The sequence below is a fragment of the Syngnathus floridae genome, chromosome 2 (genome assembly GCF_059516105.1).
Source record: "Syngnathus floridae isolate MCC-2025c chromosome 2, RoL_Sflo_1.0, whole genome shotgun sequence".
Classification (NCBI taxonomy): domain Eukaryota; kingdom Metazoa; phylum Chordata; class Actinopteri; order Syngnathiformes; family Syngnathidae; genus Syngnathus; species Syngnathus floridae.
Window position 1 is genome coordinate 11,606,145 of NC_142414.1, and position 27,890 is coordinate 11,634,034.

The 27,890-nt window shown below is 38.8% G+C and overlaps 1 protein-coding gene across 1 annotated transcript in view; it reads right to left on the bottom strand.

Moving 5' to 3' along the window:
• opn7b (opsin 7, group member b) overlaps positions 1–26,618 on the bottom strand; it is a 42,334-nt gene extending 15,716 nt beyond the window's left edge. The window contains exon 1 of the mRNA XM_088369471.1: positions 26,211–26,618. The gene's annotated coding sequence lies outside the window, so the exon portion shown is untranslated. The remainder of the gene's footprint in view (positions 1–26,210) is intronic.
• Between the last annotated feature and the right edge of the window lie 1,272 nt (positions 26,619–27,890).

Sequence of the window (27,890 nt, forward strand, 5' to 3'; positions counted from 1 at the left end):
CAACATGGCATGAGGATCAGAGGCCGACCAATGGAAGAAATGGAAGGTCCATCCAGGGACAAGCGTTGAGAGTTTAATATGAATGCGTAACAAAACAATTTTGCAACGAGTGAATCAACAGCAAGACCTAGTCTGGGAAAATATATATAAAAAAAACCACCCATGTGCACAACTGTGCTTTGTGCTAGACTTGCACGAGGCATGAAAAAAGGGCTCCTTAATATCAACTGTGATCAGTCTGTGACAAATGGGTGAATAGCCTCACAGAGAACTTAACAATCCAAATACAGAGGAGTTGACTTCAAAGTTCAGGTAGAAAGCCTTTGGAAAATTGAGGAAGGGTTTTGGGGCCAAGTGATGTACAGTCAAGCAGAACTCATGGCTGCAGGCAGAAGGCTGGGTGGGGGGCGGGGATTTCCAGCAGAACATCAAAGCAGGCATGGGGCTGACCAGGTCGACAACAGAAGATCAGTCTATGGAGAAATGTTGGGGGTCTTGCATTGACACGTATCAAAAAACAACCTCGTGATGAGTGAGTCATCATTTTGACTGTCTCCTGTATGCACAATTGCTCCATTTCAACCATGTTGCTCTTATTTATTCATTGTATGTGCCTTCTTATTCGTACTTTTTGTATTGTTTATTTTGTTTGTCTGTGGACCAGTTGGGTGTAATATGTCTTGTCACCGTGGTATCGTAGGAAACGCAATTTTGATCTCTTTGTATGTCTTGACATGTGAAAAAATTCACAATAAAGCAGACTTTGACTTTGAAAGAGGAATGTTGGTCTGGTTGTGACAGACAAACTATAATACCCATGGAAGATTCTGTTTATAATGCGGGACTCATTCACATTGTCAACATAAGACATGAAATGAATCCAGGATAGTTAGTCAACAAAAATAAATTCTGTAAAGAAAAAAATCATTTTTGACATGCAAACCAAGCAATTATTTGCATACAAAGTAAAAGCTGTCTTTTAGCAAGTTACTGAGATAATTCTTTAAGATGAATTCATGTGTTATGATGGCATGTAAATGAATTCATAGCATTTTCTATTTACTCCTCCTTCACTTTTACTTGAAGGTGGCCATCACCGCAGTGCAAGAGCTGTGGTGAGGTGTGAAGCTTGTTTTGGATGAATTTCTTTGACCATACACCCAGTAGGTTATCTTCAAAGTGAACCATGCTATTTGTTCTAAGACTATGAGTATAAAATGGTTTGGAAGTAGACACAATCAGACACAGGTTAGAACACAAATTAAAGTACCGGCCTGTAAAAACATACTTTGTAGATCATAAACAATTCCCTAATCGCCGTAATACCCGCTCTCATGAAAGGGACTGTGTAGTGCTGTACTCTTTTACTGCATCATATGCCATAAAACCTTTTGGATTGCAACAATAATTTCGCTTATTTATGCCAAATTGTTCCCACGGTTCTTCTGGTGTGCTGCATGCTGGATGTGAATTGGATTTATTCTGTAGTTGGTTAAAACCTGAGGGGATAATTCAATGTCACATTAGAAGATGTGTGAACAGACAAATTAATTGTAAAGATTTGAATTATTCTTGGTAGAAAAAAAATGAAATTTTCAATTTCAGAGGGAACAGATATGAAGAAGACTACTTCTTCATTATCTTAATGAGAATAGCATGCCACTAAATTGTACTTGCTTCCATGGTAACACGCACACACACGCACGCACACGCACGCACACACTTTAGAGAGAGAGAGGGTGTGCAGTTACGGTTTTTGGTTCAGCTGCAGACAAAAAAACTCAAAGCAACAGTCAAGTACTCTTGAGCAAGTTGCCATCAACATCCCCGACTCAAGAGGTGCAGCACTCTTTGCATACTCTTCTACTTTTTTGTTTGTGTATGTTGGGCTACAAAAATAGAGACGAGTATAAATTAAATTTTCCCTTGAGGGATTATAATCGGTATCAATAATTAAAATAATGAAGTACACACACATATTATGCCTCAGGGAGCAACATTATTTCTGTTCCTCTGTGTACTGTATATGTACATTGCTGACAAACTTCAAGTCATAAAACAGACTGACAGTTTGCAGGAAATGAAGCCTTCCCAGAAGGGCGGTTAAGGAGCTTCTTACTGAGAAAATTTTGCAGTAATTAAAGATTGTAACCAACCAAGCCTCATTGGATTACAAATTTACTGACGGTATAAACACAGTGGGGGAGCGCAACACTGTCAAGGACAGTGAACAGATAAAGACTGTTATTACTAAAACAAAAATAGCAGGGCGGAATAATGTGAGGAATGTGTGAGGACAAATGAGGTATGAGCACAATCCCATAACAGAACCTGTCATCGATGCAAGATTGAAAGGAGAATGACCAACATTACTGATTCAGCATGTTCGTCGTATGCATGTGAGGCTCGTAAAGTAAAGGTCATCCCACTTGCTAACGCCAGGAGGGTCCCCTGGAAAAGCCGGACCACGTCTTCAGAGAGAGATGCTTCAGACAACCACCCTGGCCTGCATGCATAATATTGGCATGTTTGTGAGAGTGAATGGTTCATTTTCTGTGTCCAGGTTGCAGTCCGTCGGTGACAAAGTCAGCTGGAACAGTTCCGAAATATCAGTGGAGTGATAACTTTATAATCACAAGGCAGAATTGCATGGGTATTCCAGTTCCGGTTGGATGAGAAAAAACATTGCCGACATATGATGATGAAGTGATAAAAATTGTTTGTGATATATACGTTGACGGCCTTTACGGCCTACGTTACGGTGAAGTCATCGTGTTTGCTGGAAGCAAACGAAGGGACGTCAACAGTAAATATTGAGGCAATTAAGATGTTTATTTTTATGCAGGAAAATGTTGTCTTGAGGTTTTGATTGCCCAAACTGTAAAAGCAACATAAAAGCTTTTAAAATCATCTAATAATAAAAATGTAATCATATCCCAGTCTGTGCCAGTCATAAAATGTTGAAATTGATAATCGCAAGCTAACTTGCTGTTTCTGTCACACATAAGCCATCAAGATATGCAAACACAATGCGTTCCGAGAGGCTGAATTGTGTGTGTATGTTTGTCTTTTTTGTGTTCCATATAATAATGTTACAAGAAAGGACTTTGCAATCAGGCAGAAAAAAAAAGAACTCCATTGAGCTCCACTTTATTATGCTTTTATTGTATTTGAGAATGGACTGGGATAATTTGAAAGTAATTTGCATTTTTTCTCGAGCTTCATTGAATGCATTATTATTATTGTCATCTTTCACTTCATAATAACCAACTTTACATCACCTCCAAGTGGAGCTTGTCTTTCAGTTCCTTATAAATGTTATTTAAGCACATCAATTTTTTGCATCCCAACAAGTCAGTCCTTACTTGCACATTGTAGACTGTGTGTGTGTGCGTCTCCTGCGCTTAATTTAAAGGGAATCATTCGAGCCGCTTCCGTTGGCTGGGAATCGAATCGTGTTCCCTACAGTGCAAGTGCCAATTTCACATTTATGTATGTACCTTGCACTGTAGGCACAGTAATAGGGCCCCTACTGTTTCTTTCCTCATCTAGACTCGATTCTGACAGTAGTTTTGGTTTGTTTCTTGGCTTTCTTTTGCTGAGGCTCTACGAACCCATTTTGGTTAGTCAGCTTTTTGTTTTTTAATCGGGCCGACCTTCTGGAGTCATTGATTTTCCTTTTCTGTTTTGTATTTGCGTCTCACTTTTACATGCGCCCTTGTTTCAATGTACTCTCCTGTTTGATTGCTCTACTTTTGTTTAGTCAGCATTGAGGTCAATGTTTAGGTGCTTTTTTGCCAATCCATGACTCCGCTTTTCATCCTAGAACTCACTTGTGACTGAGTCCACCTCCCTCACAACCTGCAGAAGGTAATCACTACAGCTAATAAACACTCTATACCAGCTCAGTGGCCTAGTAGGAGCGTGTCCGCCCTGAGACTGGAAGGTTGTGGGTTCAAACCCCGGCCGGGTCATACCAAAGACTATAAAAATGGGACCCATTGCCTCCCTGCTTGGCACTCAGCATTAAGGGTTGGAATTGGGGGGTTAGATCACCAAATGATTCCCGAGCGCGGCACCGCTGCTGCTCACTGCTCCCCTCTCCCCCAGGGGATGGATCAAAATCACATGGGGATGGGTTAAATGCAGAGGACACATTTCACCACACCCAGATGTGTGTGTGACGATGATCATTGGGACTTTATAGTCGTGTTCAGTGGAAGCACATCCCTGCTTGAAGATGCCATTTATGGAGGACACAGACAGTAAACCTTAATGTTTCTTTTGGCTCTTTGCCAGACAGATCTGTGGAACAAATTTATTACAGACCATCTGGCAGTACAGTGGAATATGCCAAATTAATATACTAAAACAGCGGTGCGTGGATCATTTAGTGCCGGGCTGCACAAGAAAGAATAAATAATAATTATTTTACACCTCAGTGACGTGTACATAACATAATATTACTCATGTTATGTTGTTGGCATGATGTTATGAGGATGTTGCAAATAAAGTTACATAGACTACACCGTGATTTCACGTTTATTGTTTTATCATACAGTGGTGTTTGCATACAGAATTCCCTCATGGAACTAAGGGTTGAAAGCTGAGTTGGAATGGTGGTGTTTATCCATTGATGCTTTCGACATTTGATTTGATATTTTCTAGAATTGTTTTTAGAAGTGCCATCATCAAACACCGGTACGTGAAAATATTTTCTGACAGTAATCCGGTACGTGGTGCTAAAAAGGTTGGGGACTACTACACTAAAACACTGGCTGTCCTTGCTTCTATTATTATTGTGCCTGTCTTTTAAGGCCATATTTTATTCAATAGGTTTATGGAAACAAAGGGAGACATTAAAAGCTTATTACATTTACGAACAGTTAATGACATTAGTTCCACGCTCCAACTGGCCATGGGCGATATTGTCATGGTTTATTTATTTATTTCGTCACCAAAGTGCCCGAATTTGGTACCGCTGGAGATGACAAATTAATTCTATGCATTTCTGGATTGACAAATAATGGAAGAGACTGGATTTTCTCTGTCTGTGTGCAACATACTGTAAAATGATTGCATAAGTGTGCTTATACACACGCGCACACACAAACGCACATCCACAAACACACACACACTCAGTACTTGCCATACAGTTGTGTTTTAACAGTTACGTAATTTGCCGGCTTGCAATTTCAAATCTTGTTAGACTCATCAACAATTTGTCCTAGAATGAACAAGGTCCATTTTTTTCTGTGAGCTTGATCAAGCATTTCCCTCCAATTCGGCCAGCACATAGTCTTTTTAAAAGTGCTGTGGGTTCGCATTTCCTCTCCGTTTCATTGGTCTGATGCAAAAGATAAAAGAGCAGAAATGGGGTTGTTATTCTCTGAGCTAGAAAGACAAGAACAAAACGCAAGAACAAAAGTAATTGGCAAGGGCTGTATCTCCAAGAGCACACAAAGATACACTTGGAGCTGTGTACAATAGTAAGATTACGTAAATAGGACGTGACTGATTATTTATTATAAGATAGCCGGGAGCCTTTTTTCCCAACATTAACCAACCACTGCTCACCAGAACTATCACTTATCATTACAAATCCACTCATTCTTTATTCCGTGACCCAAAATAATCACACGTTTTCTTCCAGTCACAATTTTAGAAACAACAGCAACACGTACAAATAATTTCTTTGCAATAAACATGAGACAAACATGTTCAGTCTTGACGGGTAATCCCGACTGTTGCCACCAAAAGCCTGTCAAAATATGAATAACACCAGAGTAGCAGTGAGCACGCAGTCATCGACACAGGCGGCACAAGTCTTAGAGGTAGCAAATGTGTGCTCTCGTATGTGTTGGTAATGAGTCAAATCTCAAGCTTAGTGAGTCGTATATCCGACAGAGGCCTCTTCATCAGTAATTGTAATTTATGGCAGTTTTTGATGATGAAGTAGAGGAGCTTTTTCCAAAGCACTTACTCAGCTTCACTGCCGGAAAGAACCGTTTAGAATATAGTTGTTACTGTACAGAGTACACTGTTCATTTATATAACACATTTTCACTGTGTGTGGGAGAAATGCTTCAAGGCACTGCACAATAATGTATACATAATACAATATTAAGCATATTGACACTGCTCGGTTATCCATATTTATGCCTCACAATTTGTTCAAATATGATTTTCTGTGTGCAATATTGTGCATAAATATTATGCATATCATTTTTTTTATGACGTGCGCCCAGAGTGTATTTTATTACTATGTCATCACTGTCAATATTACACTTCTCCTTTTGCATGCATTTTTCATGTGGGCGGGTCTCCTGCGTCGCTGTTTGGCGACAAAAAGTTCGGCGAATGAATGAATAATTAGTTATACAAATTTGATTTAACTTCTTTTGCATGTCTCCAAATAACTCAAAATGGTGCGCATCATGTAGTACTAGCACAACACCAGAGCTATTTCTGAACTTATTTTTTAAATTTATTCCTTTCTGTTTTAGTTAAAAATTTTGCCAAAGCTTTAAGACTTGTATCGACTTATTTTGTCTCCCTAAATCTTTCTCTCTTCAAAAATTAAAGAAAAACTGAAGGGCATAGTATTATAAAAGAGTAATGTTGTATCTGTAATTCAAATATTTGTTGGAAGTGTTGAAAAAACTCGTTACTATAGTCGGTATGTATTCTTAGAATTAATCGGCCAATTAATTGGTGATCTTTTTTTTATCGTATTTTTAAATGTAGGCATTGGCGTGAAAAAAATCATATTGGTCAGGCCCTACACAAAACGCCCAGGGCAACAACATGGCAAACAAGGTGGGGCTGCCATGTCATCCACCATGGCACCTGGGCCGCGAGTTTCAGCTTTCCGCTTTATAAGTTAGTAGCAAACTTTTTTTGTCGTTGTTATCACTTCAGAGTTGATAAAAGATGTTTTCGCTTTTGTTTTCTGTACTCAGCTTGATTGACAGACTTTTTATAATTCGGCTGTAGCAAAGAAGAAGCATTACGCTTTCCTTCAGCGTACCAAAGCAGCAAGTCTTTTCTCGAATGTTGAAATGGCAGAAAAGGTACAGAATGACAAGTCTTTTATTATTGAAGTTAACATCAGTTGAGTTCTGTTAGTCAACAAGAAGGCAAAAAAATTATAACAGATCTGCGAATGGCTTTTGATGGTGTTTAATTATAAATGTTGTCATTTGGGATTTTGACTATACGGCTACAAAAATGCACTACTAATTACTCCTTTACAGAGTCTTGCTTTATAGTCTTACCTCAGCTACAAACATCATGTTCAGTGTTCTTACTGCAAAATATTTTTTTGGGCATTATGATTCAACCCTCCATTCATGACTAACCTATTCAAGTTGTTTCGGAACTGCTTTATCAAAATGCAATGCAGATTTGGGGTGTAAGCTCCAAAATATTTACAATGCAGTATGAGAACCTTTTTCCCAATTCTTTTCAAGGGAAAGTAAAGATAAGTGTGTACAACCTGTGTTCAGAATTAACCAATCCCATTTAAACTCATGTTAAATGGGAATCAGCACACACATGCCACAATTTAAGTGCCTTTAATTAACATAACTTGAATAAATGGAATGAACATAGTATATACATATGGAATACAGATATTCCATTAACTTTTTTTTTATATTTTGCCTTTCTCTTTCTGGCAGAAGCTTGATGGTTCAACGTTAACACTGACTACAATTTGGAACTATTCATACAATATTTCTCTCCACCTCGTGTACCAGCCCCATCATCTAAAACATGATGATGTGACCACAATGCGTCACTTGAAATTCGGACACAAAAATTCAAACCTGGTTTCATTGTATCATAAAACATTTTGCCACATACTTTGGTAGACTTTGAAATTTCTGTTAACGCACGAGCATATACATACTGATGCTTGTATATGAGGATAGACTGTACGTCAGTACATTGCAATGCATCAGTCTGCTCCAAGGTAATAGGACACTGCAAGGCAAAATTCTGCAGCTCATTAAATGGAGTGCAGAATTCGTGGTCTTTGACTGCACTTCACAGCAAGACCAGTTTCTGATGAGCTTAATTGCAGCATACGGAATAGCTCTCTTTGTAGATTCCGATTCTTGATTCATAATATTCCTGTGTTTCCTAGTCATGCAAACAAGCAAAAAATAATAAACGGGCTTTTCCATATTGAACCCCCTGACAATTTCTTCACGCACACGCAGTTTTAACGAATCTGTGCAAATATTTAGGACATGTATTGTTGCAACAGCTTCTCTTGCCAATGCGCCCCCACCCAGAAAACTCTCAATCTGGTAAGGAAACGGATGAGTAAGGAGACATACTGCGTGAGCGTCAGTATTTGCACTGACAGGATTGCATCCTGTTTTCAGTTGGAAACAGACAAATCCAGACTTTACTTTCAAGTCCTTAAGAAGAAGGCTTTTCTTCCTGCTGTATTCTGGCCTATTGCCTTTTTGGTAGCAAACTGTGATTATTACGCAGAGCAAGTAGGATATTGCAATAATGTTGACAATGGTTTGTCAATAGGCAAAACATCAAAAAGTTGATATTATGTTGTTATTTGAAGGAGAAATATCATGCCAAATCCACTTTTTTAGCATTTGTATACATTTTATTGTGCACTTGGAGACTCCAGGATTATAGAAAAGTTTTATTTAGTCCCTCCAGGTTCCGCAGAGATACTTTTATAATCCGTTTGGGGGATTCTTTTTTGATCCGTTCAATTTCATCCATTCCTACTACGTATTTTGAGCAATTATGCCATAGTTTTTGCAGCGGGAGTGCCAAACAAGGTAATCTGTGCGGTCAAAAGTTTTTGCAAATTCGCCATTTTTATTTCTCGCAAGTTTGTGAACAGTGATAACACACCATTGTGATAGGTTCATCTGAAATCGTGGTTCTGCAGGTTCATTGTCCTCACTGTCCTCTCGCTCAAGTCTAAACACGGCATTCTGATTATGATTGAATTTGTGGAATATAAATTAAGCAGCAAAAATTAACCAATTCTTATTGGGGGGACGTCCATTTTGTCACTTGCCGTCGACTGAAAATGACATCACAGTTGCCAGGTCTCAGGTGACAATCATTCACAGCTCAACTTCAGAAAACTCATTAAAAGTACTTATCTTTTGCTCCCTTTTAAAATCTCAAGAAATTTTGCTTCCTTCCAATCCACCATCTGCCTATTTTATGTCTGCTTACTGCCTGATTCAAACACAGACTTCAGACATTTCCAGATGGAAGAATGTTTTTCTCTGACTGATGTAACAACAACCACTTACGGGAAATCTTATTTGAATAAATGAGCCACTTCTGTTAGGGTTTATTTGAAAGTTTTTATGGAAACATAATCCATATTACATCATTTATTTCAATCTATGATTGGAGCATTTGGAACACTGGTCAGTCAATGTTCTTCCTCCAGCGTATTGGAGGGGAATGACTATCGTCAACAGCTGCAACATGTTTCATTATCGTGCAGGTGTTTCAGAAATAGTAAGATTAAATAATATTTAAAATAATTCCCATATTACATGTAAACATACAGTACAGAGAATTCTTCTGAGCATTTCATTTTTCCATCTTCCATCAAAACTTAAATTGCTTTCAGTTGTGCAAGAGCTTGTAGATAAAACCTGATTTGACAGTGTTCCGGAGGTCTTGTGCACATTTTGATATTAACTAAGGATGTAAAAGGCACCTGAAAGTTTGCAATCTCAAGCTTTTCATGGAATGTTCCAAGATGTTTGAAGTGAGCATTGTTAATACCACGATTACATTTTTTTTTCGAATTCAAGGACGCAAAACATGTTTTCTGGTTGACTGAACGCCATAACTGGATCTGAAAAACAAAATAGTCTCTTTCTTCATTTTGTTACAATAATACTGAAAATGTGCATGTGCATAGAACAGATTTGTGAAATTAATGAGGCGACCTGAGACAGCTATGGTGTCTTGAGAATTCAAAAGTCAGTACACAGTTGACTCATTGAGTTCCTGATGTGTTGTGTGTTGCAGAAGTAAAGAGACCACATTTACAAAAAAACATCCCATGCTTGGTTTTATCCATGTTCATGTGCACAGGCAGGAACATCTGACTATTTATCTCTCACAATGCAATAGCATAATAGCAAGGTGATAATTGGCTGCCAACTTGTCTAATTTTGCATGACTGGCAGGTCCTTCATTTACTTTTTGGCCGTCACAACAATTCTGTCATTTCTTTGGCCCAAATGTGGCAGTCAAATCACTGGTGCTGTCCTCTTGCCAGACAGCAGTCTTCAGTGATATTCAAGCCCGTTTGGCTTCAAGTTGCGTCATCCTTTTCCAGTCCCCAAAGAATCAAATTTGATAAGAAAATGAGCAGACATCTTTTCATCTGCAAAGCAAACACACAAAAGCTGCCAGAAAGCTGATAATCACCATCCAGGACGGATGGGAAAAGAAGAATGTCCAAAAAGCTCAGGTGACTATTGCCGGAAATCTTCTTGTCCCAAACAGGCAAAACACATTCAGACTAAGAGAATGCTCATTTTTTAGTCACAAGCTGTCATTCGACCAATATTTTGGTTTGACTTAAATGTGGCGTTTAACGGGCAAAATTTCATGACAGGTGAAAGCACAATTGCTGCCTATGTCAAATCATCTTTGCTTGAATTCTTGCATATTGTTCTGATGAAGCAGTGGCGCTCACTCATGCGGCGTACATGTGCCTTGAGTCCACATTTAATTTCTATCGGTGTTCCAAGCTGAGCCCACTGCCTCCTTCCTCTCTGTTTGTCGCATGGATCTCAATGTTACTAGGTCACTGAGATGACGCTTTGCCTCTGGGAGACCCGCAGTACCACGCTTGGACTCGTCATCAAGCCCTTCAGCTTTAGTTCATGGGCAGTTGCAAACATTGCACAACATATATCTGTCATCATCTGTTTGGATCTTTGCTCTCTCTACAGACAGCATTGTTTAGCTCTATACTCAAACACATTGGTTGAGGATTTTGAAGTGAAACTAAAAACGGATCTTGGGTATCTCTTTTGTTTCACAGCCAATGTGACTGAAGTTTGTGTTGAAAACTTACAAGAGACCTTGATAAGTTTGATTTGATATTGGCAAACAATTTTCCAGATTAGGCCAGGCATATTTTCTCAGGAATTATTTTCTCAGCGTGACATAAACCATTATCAATGATTTGGCATCAGAGAAATAAAAATGAAAAGTCTAGTATGTTTGATACTTTGGATATCTTCCGTGTAGTGGGACATTCACAAAACATTGAAAAGCACATTTTCACTTGTGGATGACAACAGTAGTGGACCTTTCTTACCAAGTGTGAGGTTAAAAAACTTCAGGTTCAACAAAATAAAAAACTTCAGGTTCAACAAATTTACCAGAGGGTGAGCTTGAACATTCCAATTAGATTTCAACATTACAGCTTTGTTGAACCCTCTTGCCACTCAGCATTTAATAATATTGCACCAATAATAAAAAGTGATGAACTGTTAATTTGTTGGCACGTTTCTGCAATTCGCTAAATATATTTACTAGAAATGATCTAATCAATTCCACAGACCTAATGAATAATAGGAAATTAATTAAAAGAAAACACAACGTTGGGCCCCTTAAAGTGAGTTTGTAAAGACCTTTTCCCTCAAAGACCACAAGGCCAAACCTGCACTTTATCGAATACATGAATGAAATCAAATTGCTTAACCGAGGACTGGTACCAGAGTGAACCTGCGCTCTAAAGCTGTTTACAACTCTGTGTCCAAGTGCGGAATGGCACGTCAACAGTGTACATCTCTCTTGTGACTACTCGCAGAAAGATTTGAACCCATTGCCAGCCTGTTTAAAAAGCCAAGTCTTTAAAATCTGATCCACTGCTGCCCATCGAGTGTCGCATTCTAAGAGCTGAATCTTTTCCTCTGGTGAAGCTCAGGATTATAGCAGGGACTGGAGTATGCTGTCGTACTATACACGAGAGAGATTGACTGTTAATCGCTGGACTGGCCTTGAATTACGAATTGATCCCACACCAGCTCCAAAGAAGTCATAAGTCATGTTTGAGTTCCTTGCAGCATAAAGCTTCATAGAGCACAATGAGCTTCAGAATTTGGAGCTGAGTTGAATGAATTTCACATGATGATTAATTTGAAAAATGAATCAAAAGGCCATGCAATTGGAGGAATGATAGCCATGGTGGAAAAACAGGCGGTAAGGAAGTCATTACTCAAGGTTTACTGCGGTTTACTTCTGAATAAATGGTTGATGGGTGATTACATTAGACTGAAGTAACAACGGTGCACAAATACAAGATAAAGAAGCAGCAACAAGATAAACACAGTGCTGCCTCGCCACAGCTTGCACAAGACTGGGTATTAAGGTCACCGCCTCTGGGGCCATTTTTAAGAGTGCTCGAGTCAAATCCATTTGAATAAACTCACATGAGAGAAGCACACCAATGTAAACTTACTGAATAAGGCTTGACATATAACAATACACAGTGGATGCTTTCTTGACATGGAGAACCCAGTATAAGGACCACTACTGACAGAGATGCAATTCTCCTAATCACACGCAAGTGTATAAAGTAAAGTGTGCAAAGACATTTGTTCTTCTTGACGGTATTGGCTCTATTTTCATTGCAGGTGTAAACCCTGCGTGGTCTGTGATATATTGTATCTCAGCATGGAGGCCAGTTACATCCAGGTAGAGTCATTTCACAGATTGCCGCACGCCGGCGGATCGGAAAGTCGGAGGGGTGCGCTACTCTGGGAGTGGTCACAACCACCTTCTAAATACTTGTTACACATAATAAATGGAACTAAATAACAGACAGAACTTGGCCTAATAACTACGTTAAAGATTTTAAGTTACAAGCCCACTCCCACCCACAAATGGTTCCTTTTCTTCTAAATATTTGTGAGACTTAACTCTCACTGCCTTTCATAAGACAAAATTCTAGCATCGCCTGCCTTTGATGAACTTCATTTTTTTTTTTTTTTAAATGGTATGTGTGGGCCATGTTTACTGGAGTTTTCAAGGTTGAAGGTAATTTTTCCCCACCGTTTGATGGCAACACCACAGGAGATGAGTGATTAGCCAACGTGAAAACAGTAAAAGAAAATAAAGGTGTGGGGAACTGAAGACAAGAGAGCCATGGCATGTGGAGAAATTGACAATAAAGCTGACTTTGACTTTGACTTTGATATTGTAGAAAAGAGTAGAAAAGTTTCATTTTTGACTCATCAGTCCACAAAATGTTTCTCCAAAGTCTTGAGGATCATCACATCTTGAGGATTATCAAGTCTTCAAGTCGTCAAGGATCATCAAGAAGCAATTGAATGTTTTGCAAGGCGTAAGAATGGCACATTATATGTTAAAAGAAGATGATGACTACAGTAAAGCATACATCCCTATTATAAATTTCCATGAGTAAATATATTTGGAACATCATTAATAGGAGTGCATAGGTGTTCACTAATACACAGTTTTGCCTCACTCACTCCTAACACAGTTGGACTACCAATCTGCACAAATGTCAGAGAAAAATCCCCCCAAAACGCCTTGGGCAAATTGATTATTGGTGAATGCCGTATGAATATAATAAAATATTATCAACCAACTTCTCCAGAATCTTTGAGAAATACTGTAAAACAGAAATGGGGTACCGAATAAACTACATTTCTACTGTTATTTAACACCACTCAAGCTCGATATTACATCCACCTTTGCAATCAGTTGATCATCAATAGGAGGGAACATCCTAGCCACCGGATTATCGACCCTTTAGGAGAACATTTCAAATCACTCGTGAAGCTTCAATTTGTGAGACGCCTTTCTCAGCAGAACATCCACATCAACAAAGATCACTTCATCTAAATGGCTTTTATATAGGGAAATAAATTTTACCAATCCAACAATAAGCATGCACATGAGTTAGTGCTTTAGAGCCCCTTCAGCGTCATGGGAGAAGCAGAGAAATTGCATAAACACAATCCACGCAAAATGATTCAAAGCTGCTTGTCAAAGCCCGAAAACAATTACAAAAACTGTGGTTAAGCTTGTTTTTTGAGCTTTTGAAGTGCCGAGGCACTAATTTGTGTCATTATATTGCTCTACGTTCATTATTTTCTTCAAAGGGAGCCTAACGGCCATTGTTATGCATTTGTTTAGTCCAGTAGTATTAAACCTCCTTCAGCTAATAAAAATCAAAAGAGCACGTCTCTTGAGCATGTGCTTGTAAAGTGCATTATGGTTGGCAAGTTAGTATTTGAAAAATACCCATCAGGCTCAAACCTAACAATTTTCAGACTAAAAAAATGAATGGCTCATTATACAAGCATTCTGGAAGTAGTTGCGCTCACGAAGCCTCAGGAGGTTAAAGCGGTTGAAAATCATTCGTTGAGGCGTTGAACTCAGACCAAGGCACATATGACTTTTTACTGGAGTAGCTTAAGCATTTTGAAATGACCTTGACTTGTACCTATAAATCGAATCTTAAGAAACCACAACACCCAAGGAAAAACAACCAATTATAGAAGGAAAGCGTAAATCTTGAGATGTCAGATGTTATGTCATTCAATTTTGCTCACAGGCACACATATGCTGCCGACACAGTGAGGCAATAACCTGTTACCAATTGGACTTCAAGTACTTTGCTTAAACTATGAGAAATAAAAAAAATCCATCACATGTTTAAAAAAAACTGGGTATAATTGATTGCATATTCCAAAAAATAAAACCTCAAAATAAGATCAATATGTCATGCAACCAGCGTACCAGCTGTGGCTGACATTGTCTTATTTACAATGCTAACTTGGTATTGCTAACACTGCTATTTTGTTGAAGCTGATTGTGCTCTGTGACTATTTATCATGACTATGCACTTTCTTAATCGCATACATATGAATTTCCATGATTGAAAATCACGCTTGCGCATGTTAGTGAGGGAATGGCTATGCTGTGAAAAAATGTCAGTCTGCAGTTAAACTGTACAAGATCAAGTCTACCACATTTTGGGATGACTACACAAACTCAACAGTATGTACTGAATGCTGATGCAATGTCAGTGGAGGTGACTATAGAGTAAAAGTCAGTGGGAAACAACAACGTAACTACAACTGTGTTATCATTTACAGGGTCGACAAAGGAAATAAATAAATCAAATCTCAATCCAACATTAATTAATATAATATGAAGAGCCAAAGACATCTCAAAACACAATATACCTGATTATTCGCGAGAAAACAATGGATCCCACAGAGGGGAGATGCTCTGGTTACAGCATCAAACTGTATTATAAAATACCATGAATATTTTATCAAAATAAACCAGGAGACAGCTTGAAAATGATATTTCAAAACTGCATCAAAATAAAAAAAACAGCGACATTGTGCAACAACTGTGACACATTGAATTCCGAATGTAACACACATACAAAAACATACAATGGTGACTCAACTTACTTTTTTCACTCACTTCAGACCATATACCAATACCCACATATTAAATATTTATCCTCTGCGACAAAAAACTATGACTGCTGCGCTGAAAAGCCAATACATCAGCTGAGACTCCAGGACATTGTATTAGAGAATGTTTTATAGTGCCTCTAAATGGCCAAGATGCACTCACAATAAAGCGGAGAGAAATATGACAAAAAACAGAGTCGTTCATTTTAATTGGAAATTATATGTGAATGTCATTGGTGTATGTCTTTATTAAGTACAATAACATAGAGTGCTATTTTCCTCGATTAAAACCAGATTTGACTTTTGATCGGAGGCTGGCACAGATTAATGTCATTTTCATTCATTTCAAAGGAAAAGGATGATTTGGGAGATGTTCTGAGTTACGAGTGATCAAAGAACAAATTAAACTGTGTTTTCAAGGCACCGCTGTACTTCATTGAAACTTTTGCAGGACTCCATCCAATGCTTTTCTTTATTTCATTAAAATAGTAACGAAGTAGGTAACTTTTCATACTGAAATAGAGGGTCTAAATTAGAATATTGGTGACTGACATGGGATTGTTAACCTTTTTGTTTGGGAACTTAACAGGAAGTGAAATGTTAGTAATTGTTGGAATTTAAAGTAAGAGAGAAAGTGGGACTTTAGACATTGTAATTAGAGCGAATGTGAGCAGAAACACACTTTGAACCTCGTGTCAATGTGGGTTGAGTTGAAGAGGCATGTGATAAATGTGCTTGTTTGTGCACAAAAATACATTTCACACTTGCGGTGTGTTCTAAGGCAAAGAGGGCAAAGACATTTTTAATGGGGAAGGGCAAGACACAATTATGTACAGTAAGGTCTCAAATATTAGAGCATGTCCACTCGGATGATGATTAATAATTGTATTCGAATTTACGGACTCTGATCAAATGCCAGGTGACAAGTTCTTAAGAGAATATGTATGGATTCCGTCCGTGTAAATGAAATTATACCTGGTGTTCTTTTGAATCTTCTATGAATGTTTTTATGGCACCCCGCAAATGTGTGTGTACAAACTGTATCTAAGGGCATCAATCATTCGGCTGCTCTGTGTCATGGGCCCTTTGACCAAAAGAGCTGGAAAGAGAAGTAACTGTAGTCATTCTTTAATCAGTCATTTCAAAGTTAATGACTTTTGAGGGCTTTCCCTGCATAATACATCTTTGAGGGTTTGGATGTTATTATAATTTCATGTGAATGCATCTGATGAGCTTCTTCATTGCGCATAGTCACTCAAAATGGAGTAAATACTAGCTTATTAATACTGCCAGACTGCGAAATAACCCACATTCACTAGATGAGTCATTTCCCTCCCAGTAGAGAGGAGCTACATTTTTTTTCTCCAAAATTCATACTTGTCAAGTCAACTATCTTACAAAAAGTTCAAAAAGTGTTACATTTACACACTATTAACTCTTTGTTTTCTCCTCCATTCAAAAACTGTTTTTTTAGGTTGTCTTTCAGGGATGGCAGTATATCGAGGCTAGGGTAGGCTAAAGCCTCTTCAGAAATCTGTATAACCCCTCAAGCATTTCATTTGATATTCTAAAATATATGTATTGATGATTTACTCAGCCCCCTTATGTATCAGCCCTCAGGAGAGAAGTAATACTGTAGCTGTCTTTGAGCGTAATTGGTTGGATCCTGCTCCATTTATATATGCCTTTACGGGAAAACATCAGCATAATTGATTCATCGACTTCAAACAACTTTCATTACATTCGCGTACAGAGTAAAACATGTCGAGTTGTCCAACCCCTATTCACAGTAGATATGCAGTCTTATTGTCTTTAGTGTGCAGGAACAAGCAGAGTTTTACAAAAGCTCAGCATTTAATTGGCGTCAAACTAAATCTTTTTGGTTTGTATGTTTGTTTTGTTTTTACTGTGAAATCTCTGACCTTCAACAGTTCTGACAGTTTTTATTTTTCACCACAGTGACTTTCCAGCCGACTGCGGAACCGTTACAGACACGATGTGATTGAGAGTAGTTTTATTCAGGGCAGGTAACAGGAGAGAAGCAGGAGGCTCCGCCCACCAAGTATCACATGATAAGCGGAGGACAGAAAAAAAACAAAACAAAAAAAGAGACAGGCTAGTGAGGAATTTATTTGACTGACGTCCAGTGTGATTAAGACTAATCCAGCATTTTACTCATTCTGTCTCTCATGTATCAGACGGACAAGCTTGCACAGTAAAGCTGTCACGTCTCATAAGTTTTCCGCCTTTTTGTGTATTGCACTTCCACGCACATCTACACTCTTCTATATATGATTTTCACATTTTATTTATGTTGGGTTTTTTTTCTAATTGAAATGCATGAAGTTTGTTTTTAATGGCCGACGGCAATGAAGCAAAGCGATTAATTGAATGTTCCTACCCTTTCAGTCGGATTCGCTAATTACATGCATGGTTTTGTGAATGTGTCTGTGTGTGAGCATGTGTGTCTGAATGTCATCCATAATGCATTTAGTACATGGGGATAGCTGACATTGGGAAAATATGGATGCATGCCATCCAGAATGTCTTGCCTGAGGGTCTATCCATGCTCATCCCTAAAATGTTAACAACTGCTTTATCCACTCGTGGCACAGTCCAAATCACTTTGCATATAGTGAGGGTTCAGCAATGTTTCACAGGTGTTAACTATTCCTATTATGCAGTACTGTTATGAAACATAAGATGAGTTTAATGCAGCCTGAATAACATCTTTGCAGACCACACACAGAAGTTTGGCTGTGGGCTCTAAATCACCCAGATTTACAATTACTGTATGTCCCTGGTGTTGCACTATTGCTGTTGGCAGTTGTTACTCCATGTTGTTCATGTATATTTCAGTTTCTCATTTCTGATAAATTGTTAAAAGGGAAATTTGTAATTCCATCTCAAAAAACATATCTGCCAATGATAGTGATAGTCGTACATGAGGGAAATTAACTAAAAAAAAACAACGGTGTGGTCCTTGGGCTTCTAATTTGATTTTTTTTTTTTTTAAGAAATCAGAAACAGAAGGTATCATTTGTTTACCCTCCACTCATGAACACACTCATGAGAAGCACACCCCCTTAGCCTTGCATGTCAGACTTGTCTTACCTTGGGCTTTGGGAGTTTTGCTAAGTCTAAGATTGCCTTAAAAAAAGATGAACATCCCTCCTTTTTCAGGCAGATAACTTTCAAACAGAGTTAAGGGACTTCAGGCAGCTGAGTGTAGGTACATTAAGGATACATATGTGTTGTGTTTGATCTATTGATCACAACTCGCGTTCATGATCAGATATCATTACAAATGGCTCAAGAATCACTCAAGAACCTAAGTCTGATGTGTGGCTTTATAGAAATTTTCCTAGCACCTTTTGCACTGCCAACTCCCCCTTTGAACACCTCGACATTCTTGTGATCATCTTGTTTTGTTACCAAGGCATTTCCATAACATTTAATCTGTTAACAAAATAAACACTACAAAAATAAGTGAGACCGGATTAAATTCATGCCGCAAGTGCAACACAGTACGAGAACACACACAGTCCAGTACGTGAAAATGGCAGCTGCCAGCATGCCTTAGTGCTGGAATTCCATCGATATTTTTAAACCAGACCAAAAGAAAACTGGATAGCTGGGGGAGTGATGTGGCTGTGGTAGCACAAGGTAGCAGTATTAAGATTGCTTACACACTGTTCTCCCCTCTGATTTGATTGCTCTGTATCTATCTCCATGTGTGTTCTTCTTTTGTCACTTTATGTGGTCTCACTTAGGTAAGACTAAGCTGGAACAACACCGACCAGAGCCTTAAGGTCTTAACATGACTTAGAGACAAACTGACTAATATAATAATGATGCTAATGAGTTTTATCAGTGTCCCACATTGTCGTTATTTTGTGTTATGTACGTATGAGCTTGTTTGAGTATAAAACATTAACCAGTGGCGGCTGCTGGTCATTCAAGGAGAGAAAGCTCCATTTTTTTCTGCCCTACATCATAAATGTGTTCATTGATTTGTATGACGATTCTACTCAGTTGTCAACATTCATGTGCAGTTTAGTTTAGCTGTTATATTCCAGACAAAGCATTTACATAAAATATTCAGGACATGATGAAAAAGAGCACAGAAGGAGCAGGATGATGTGCGCACATCATGCAGTTACAGCGCAGGTGGCTAAACTTGCTCCATCAAGAAATGCTTATTAACATGAAAAAGAAAAATACCACATGCAGAAGAAATTCAGATAAGATTTCTTCTTTCTCGCAGTCCAGCTGCCAGCGACTCGGTCTTTGAAGCCATAACACAAATTGCTAAGACCCCTCCAGCTAAATATTGTTTCATGAGAGGATATGCAAAAAATAAGAGTTTTTAAATTCATGTATATTAGCAGTACCTTCTAAGTCATCATCAAGGCTGCTAGCTGTGTGACTAACCGTCTGGGAATGTGAAAGTTCATGATTGAAGAAAGGAACAACGCTAGCCGTTTTGAACAAAGTCACTATAGATTGGTAAAGTCTCTGGATTAGTTTAGAATGACAGAATAAAAAACATGGAAAATGCTAGTGGAGGTTTATACTACAAGATCAATGATTCTCTTATTCACGGTCAAAAAACGGGTTGATCATCCAAACATCATGCAGAAGCCAAGTGTCTGGGCCAGCTCACTGCCCCATACATCCTCAGAAACGGGGAGCATCAAATGGATGAGATAAGGTCCACCATTGATCCAATGACCATTCAGTTTCAGCGATTGGAATGACACACTCTAAGCTTCTTAATCGAGCCATTAGAAACTGTCTCCGACTGTAATGAAGCGGCGTGGCACTGTAGAGGTAAGGATTTTGTGTCAGTAATCTGTAATGAGTATATAATTCTGAGCAAAAGAGGATGGTTTTGTACTCAATCAAATTTATACACAGCACATATTACATATTACATATATTTCTCTGGGGGGGGTGTAATTTGAGGGGAATTTAAATTCCCTTGCAGTAAAACAAACAGTAATACCTTTATTTTTTCAACACCTCTAATAGTTTGCACTGTATGCTCCTACAGGTGCTAACTTGTGAACAGCTCTATTTTTAACCTTTTTTTTCCTCACTAGAACATGTTGTTGTCCGCATAAATCCCATACCAGTGAGCTCAGTGTCAATATTGCTCAACATACCACTATGTCATCACTTCATTTGCATGCCCATATTTTATGAGGAGTATTAGATAAGTCTGGTGGTTAGATGTGATGGAAACCTGACCTGGGAACTGCTGAGGACGCCACAATCAAAGTAAGGTAAGTAAAGCTGGATTAGTCACAGTGAAACCTGCCTTTGGCATCCCCTCAAGATACAAATTGTAGAGCTGCCGGCTGAAAGAATGAAATTGAGAAAAGTAATGAAATGAGAATTTGAATCATGCTCCGCACAAGCGCTTGCCGCAGAGCTACTTGTGAATGCTTTAATCCTCTTAAATACGGCCGGTGCATGACATTTTTTCAAAATTGCTCGGGTTTCATTCATTTCACTGAGGAGACACCTTGACATTGAGCTGCTGGCTCAACAAATAAAGCTGTGTTGTGCAACATTTTACACCAATCAGCCCTCATTCTGCTTTGATGAACTTAAAAGACAGAGACCTAGAATAATGTGTAGTGACTTTAATTGCATGTTTGTGTTGAGTACACAGACACTGAGGGGAGTCAAAAGAGAGGTACATGCATTAGTGATTCATTCTTGTTATGGCCAGTAAGTTCCATAAAAAAAAACACTTTTCTTATGCATGAATAAATATTTTAACATCAAACCAATAAACATACACGTTTCATGCACAATTGGATAGCGGAGTTTGCAGTGCATCCCTGTTTTTAACAGAAAGAGAACGATATAGAACGTGTTTACTGTTCAGCAGTCAAGGTTGACTGGATACAGTAACCGTGACAGGGTCAATCATGCAAGCAATCCTAATTCGCTGGTGTCAGGCTGAAATCTCATATGCCACAATCTGTATATTTAATATTTTTTTTCAGAAGGGTGGCAAGGGGTGGCCCAAATGTTTTGCCCAATTGATCTGTCAAAACTAAATGTCTTTTCAGAAAATGTTCTTATATCTTCTGCATAGTGTGTAGAAATCGTGTGTTTAGAATTTACTCCCACTCCAACACCCCCCACTTCTTTCAAAATAAAATGGTTGCGTCCTACACGCCATTAAATAGAGCCCAGCATCACGTAACTGATCCCCTGTGTGCATTTGTTTGTGCAGACATCCTGGCTGCATAATCGGCGGTCGGCCAAGGATTTTTAATGGAGAGTCGTGAAAATAAGTTAACATTGAATTCACATTTCACTTTGATGAAAAGGCCATAATTAGATACATGTGCACACTGGACAGGTTGGATATTAAAGATCCCTAACAAGCGCCAGGAGTGCTTTAACAACTATGGCTATAACAGATGGGGAGAACTACAATGGTGAGTTTTAGTCTTCTGATTTTAAAAAATGCTTGATACCTTACAAGTGAAACGTTTGATATTTATAGATATTTTCATAGTATTCATCGTGCAAGTGTACATAGTGTATCAGTAGTTTTTGGTACCACAATACATTTTTACAGATAGAAATATTAACGCCAGGTATCTGCGGCATCAGCACCTTGGACAGTTCTGTTTCTCTCTTCCTGCCCCTCCCATCCTGTTATGCAGTGATCAGAACGGATTGGCCCGTACCTGCTGTTCATCACCACACAACGTTAACTCCAATGAAAACCCTGAACTTCCGTCACTCCTGGCCAGTTTGTCTGCTTATGCCTGCCACCTGTTCCTGATCTGGTCCGGTCCCTGATTCCTGTTTGCCTGATTCACTGTGTAGCAAAACGCCCACTTGCTTCTTGCTTTGCTTTGTGCTCTGCTGGATTCGACCACATGCCTGACTACAAACTTGCCATTCCCTTGTATCCCTCGACGACGCACGACGCTTGCTCGCTGACCAGCTCGTCTGCTTTCTCTTTGCACCTTCCCTGCTGGAGTTCCAGTTTCCCTTCTTCCCTGTTCGTTAAATAAAAGTTTGTGTTACACATGGTTGCCCTGCCTCGCCCGTGGTAATTAAGGCTACAATATCACCTTCAATTTAAGTTGCACTTACATGTCAGGCAGGTTGGGCCAAGTTTCAAAGTTTAATCAAAACTAAATATAAGATATCATGTTAATTGTCTTTGTATTTGTCCGTGCATGAAAACATATATTTCCTGTAAGGTAATAATGGTTATAAAAGAGCAGCTCCTTGCTAGTGCAATATGCTGCGTTTTACATGTTTTGATTAGTTTATTGCAACTGCTATCGGTGACTAATTCAACTAGCAAAAAAATCTTTGTGGCAGACAGGTGACAGGTGTTACTGCATTAGCCTACACAGATTGGGTTAGTGCTCAAGTTATTCACGTGACCTGCATAAAATGTGCCAGGGAGTGCAGAAAATGAGACCTGAATTAGAAGTGTGTGTGCTTGTGTGAGTGTCTGTGTGTGTGTTGGTATAATCTCTGCACCCTGCTCAGCTGAACCTCCTGCCACCCCCTCACCATCTACAGGTGAAATTGTTTAGAGCTGCCAATGATAATGCTACAAAGACCATTTAAAATTTTTAAAAGGACACGGCCATAATGACAAATGTGTCTCAAAATACAATAGTGACTTCTACTATTAAAATACTTTGTTAGAAAGGTTTAAAAAAATCCTTTTAAAAAATATTTTAAAAATGTTGTTTGTTTTCAACTTAATTTGATACACAATGGGCCATGTTTTGTAGGATGATGATAATATGATATGGTTGCTGCCCCACCATATTACATCACTACCCGAAATACATTGTGTTGTAAACAAATATGGCAATTATATGCAAATAAGATTTCTACAAAATGTATTAAACTGTATATTATTTTCAAAATGTTATCTTGTAGTTATGTTACAAACCTCATTAATCATTTTGAGCAAACATGTCATCTCATTTAGCGCTCCTTTTAATTATGTACTTCCACACACAGATTGGAAAGCCTCATCCAAACTTTGACTTGGATCAGATGAAGTCATTTAATCTACTGTACATACGAAACTGACATTCCACCAACACAACCACGGTGGAAATGCAAATCTAATCAAGATTTATAGATTAAAATCCTACCACGGTGAAAAAAGGTAAATATTTCTGATTTGAGGATTTTTATTTCTTAATTGAGTCCTGTGACTGAAAGATGATATCTGGTAAACATAGTGCGCACTGCTACTCACCGATATCAGATGGGATAGACTCCAGCATCCCCCATGACGCTGAGGTGAAAGGTGAAATAAAATCAGATGGAAATCTAGTTGTTGAATTGTGCAACTGCACACAAGATTAATTGCACCTGTCTAGAGCTTCCTCCTCTATTTGAAACAAGATAAACACAGCATAAACACAGTAAGCGCCTTAATAGGGAGCGAGGGAAGTTGTTTCAACTGGAGGAAACACGACCAGCAGAGAGCCAGAAAAAAAAAAGCAAATGCACAGTGGTTTGATAAAGCTTGACCTTGCTTCATTGAAGCTACAATGTACGGTGCTTCTCCTTGAACTTCCCCATTAACCTTTTTATTTATGACCCTGGTCTGACATGCCACTGCAAAGCATCCTGTCTCCCACACAGATGTGGAAACCGTTGCCAGCGCCTTTGTACGGTCACTCTACTTTAGGTTGCATAAATGCAACACAAAGACACGTGCAATAGAAGCACAATGGGAGCGTGGCAATGCAGGCTTGCTAAATGAATTGTGCCACCATCAATTATTACTCCATTATCACTTGATTGATTTTTCCACAAAAGAACAGCAAAAAAATAATTAATGGCAAGCAATGCTTTCAAATTGTTTTTTGTAACTCACTATTCATCATCTATCCATCTGTCCACTGATGTGTGTATGTATATATTTGTATATTCATATATACGTATATTCCCAAATCAGAATCCTTGACCAACCAATAGCAACAATTCCATCCATCATTTGAATCTAATGTGGAATGTGCCGCAAAGCAGGTTAGGAGCATGTGTGTGTTTTCCATTGATGCATTCAAACTACGCATGTATGTACACATGCAGTTTTTCATAGGGTAATAATAATTGCATTTCTTGTGCCCCCATAAAGACTGAGGTCTGCTGCCACCCTTTGGAGTAAACTCACTTTGGTCACTCATTTCTGCAATTTTGTCTTAGGGGTTTAATTTGTTTTTTTATTGTCAAGACCCAATGCTTGCGGCCACAGGTGAAATTGGGACCCTATTTCGAAAAGTTAATTGAGAAAGAGTAAAATAGACCGAAGCAGAATCTGCATCTTTGCAGACGCTGCAAGAAAATGGATCTTTCGGGGCAGAATCTCGTCCCTGATCTGGAAAGGGCACACCACCCTATCCCGACAGACCCTATCCATGACCGAAATATTATTTCTAGCAGTAATTGTATGAAGAAAGTTTTTTTTTTTTAGTCTATCCTCAGAACTTGCCAAGGGCTCATTTTTAAATGTATGCAATTTGAGCCAATGTCTTCTCTTGGGGGACATTCTACTTAGGTCTTGCATCTTGTGTGTTTGACTCATTTGTAGTTGCCTTCCAGGCAAATAATTCTGAAGCCTCTTTTCTGTGCTGTGAAACATGTTATGGAGCCCAGTTAAACTTTATAAGAAGGGCGTTTTATGACCTTTATTACGGCAATAGAGAATACATATGCCAACCCCAAGTTAATACCACACATCCTTTTAAACTGGCGGTATGGCTTACTAAGGTTTTTTCTTTCATGAAGAATGTTGAACATGGGCTTCCATCATTATACTGCAGCTTGTAAAATAATTGTGTATCTGTTCCTCAACCTATATTGTTAATTACCATTTCAAAATAATGACAGACTGATGCTCTCTGACTGGTGCTGTCGTTCCAATTGTGTCTGTATGTTTGTACACAAGCTGTTTTGAACCCGTGCAAAGATGTAATCTTTGGTCTTCAGTGGAATCAAATTAGTACTAGAGTTTTGTGAACAACAGTGCTTTTGTGTTTGTTTCATGTCAGTAGAAATAATGGCCAGCACTGATACTGACTCAAAGAATGCCAACACAAAACTTCATAGTCACACACATGCCGTGTAAAGCCACGTGAAACTTATAGTTCAGGTTTCAAAAGCAAACGTCATTTTAGGTTTGTCCCTATTTTTAGGAAGTCAGTCTCAATTACAAACAGAATAGCAGTCGCACGGAGACGTTGTTGTCTCTTGATTACCACATTAAAGGACGTGCAGGCTGAAAGCAACTTTTCACTTGGAATCACAAATGCGTTGAACATTCACGTCACATTTCCAAATAGCTGTCACCTCGTCAGTTATGCTGTGCAATGCTCACAATGGGACATGCTATCCTTTCAATTCCACGACAAGTTTAATCAACATCACTTGAGGGAGCATAATAACTCATTATGTAAATCCTCTGGAACATGTCACAAAGTTGCTGAGGCACAGTGAGGCAAAAGCATTGAGTATAATTACAATAATTAAATGGTTTTAAGCACATCAGTCATTAATTAGGAGAAGAGGCTTTGTGAAATCCATAAAGACTGAAGCAGACCGAAAAGGCAAACATTCTCTTGATTAGGTTAAACAGCCACTTTGCGATAGTTGACTAAAATCAAAGTTGATGAAAGGTAGAAAGAATTATGTGCCTACCTTAGTGAGAGGGTGTGCTGCCTAGGGATCATTGGTGTTTCATGGCGAGAGCCAACGCATCAAACCTTCAACCTTGTGTAAAGGAAGCAGATGAGAAGATCTGTGGGCTCAATGTGTAAAGCCACTGGGCCAAGTGGACTGTGTACAGAGCCACAGAATCCACTCGCGGTCAGCAAGCAGTAGTAGCAGCCCTACAGCTGCGCTCAGCTCGGCAAGAAGCGGTGGAACGAGGGAGACGGGTTGCTGCTGCTCTCTCTCCTCGACCCCGCAGCTCACTCTGACTCTGACGAGCTCTGCTGCTTGCTCTGGTTTCCCCCTCTCTACTTAAAGCTCTTGTACACACATAGATGCTCCTCTCACTCTCTTTCTCTCTTCCCACTCTGTCTCTCTTTCTGGCAATCACATGCACACACCCATCCCCAATCTCACTGAGGGTGGCTTCCCCACTATGCAGATTGTCTTTCAATTGAGTCAACTATCGAGTTTATTAATGAAGAAAAATGCTTATCATATTCTCGCCTTTCACATGGGAAATCTCAAGGATAGGACAAAGGGATGACATGGTGGAGATGCAGGATGATGACAAAATTCCCACCTTACTCACATGAGGGTTCGTGCAGGGTGGGTGAGGGTGACACGGGTGACACGGCTTTGCTTTGAAGTGCAAGAGAAATGTCATGCTTAATGTTAGCTAGTGAGCCCAGAAAGTTGCCAGTGGCAAAGGCACGCTTGTGTGTGTTTCTACATTCTCATGTGCCATGTTCAATTCAAATGCAATTTTTGGAAAACTCCAGAGGACTGGAATGAGAGCGTAATTCATAAGAGAAAACTGAAATAAAAGACTTGATTCTTATTCTTAGTTGTTCCTATGTTGCAAGGAGGGAAGTGAACGATCGTGTGACCTTTAAGGGTAAAATTAATTTGTGCAGCTCAGTGGAAAAACATAAACAGCAAGTCATGTATGTCTTTGAATGCACAATTCTCTGCTTTCAAGGAGGGCTTCATAAAGGACTTATTCACTGCTGCTGTTTTCAAAGCAGAGTTCCCCATATTAATAACCAGCTACATTTTGACTGGTCTTTCATGACCCAAACAATATTGTGTCCTGAATGTACCAAATTGAATTCTGTGAAAACAAACAAAAGTCCCAAACAATACTGCATTATAACAATATCAAGACCCAAACAACATTGTGTCCTAAACCTACCAAATTGAATTGAAAACAAACAAAAGTGAAAAAAAGTGGATACAGAATGAGTCGAGAAGTTATTGCAACACACTACATCAAAAAAAAAATTATGGATGAATCATTAGAGTAAGCTGCATTGAGAAAAACAATGGTAAAGAAAGTGTTCAGAATTAAAATCAATCAGACCATATTTTAAAACTTATAATACAATATCATGGATGTATCATATTTGATATTATTTTATTTAAAGTCAGGAAAGTCCAAATTATTGCAATGTGTCACATATAGTTCTCATAACGTCAACATTTTGTTGATTCCACTTTTAGTTCCATCACTCGAGTCTTTATGTTATTCCCCATGCTGTGCAACAGACAGACAAAACCTATTTATTCATTATTTTTATTATTTATTTTTACTTATTTATGCACATCTTGGGAATAATGTCGACATGGGTGGAGAAACTCAAGTAGGGGTGGTATTATGTAAATTAG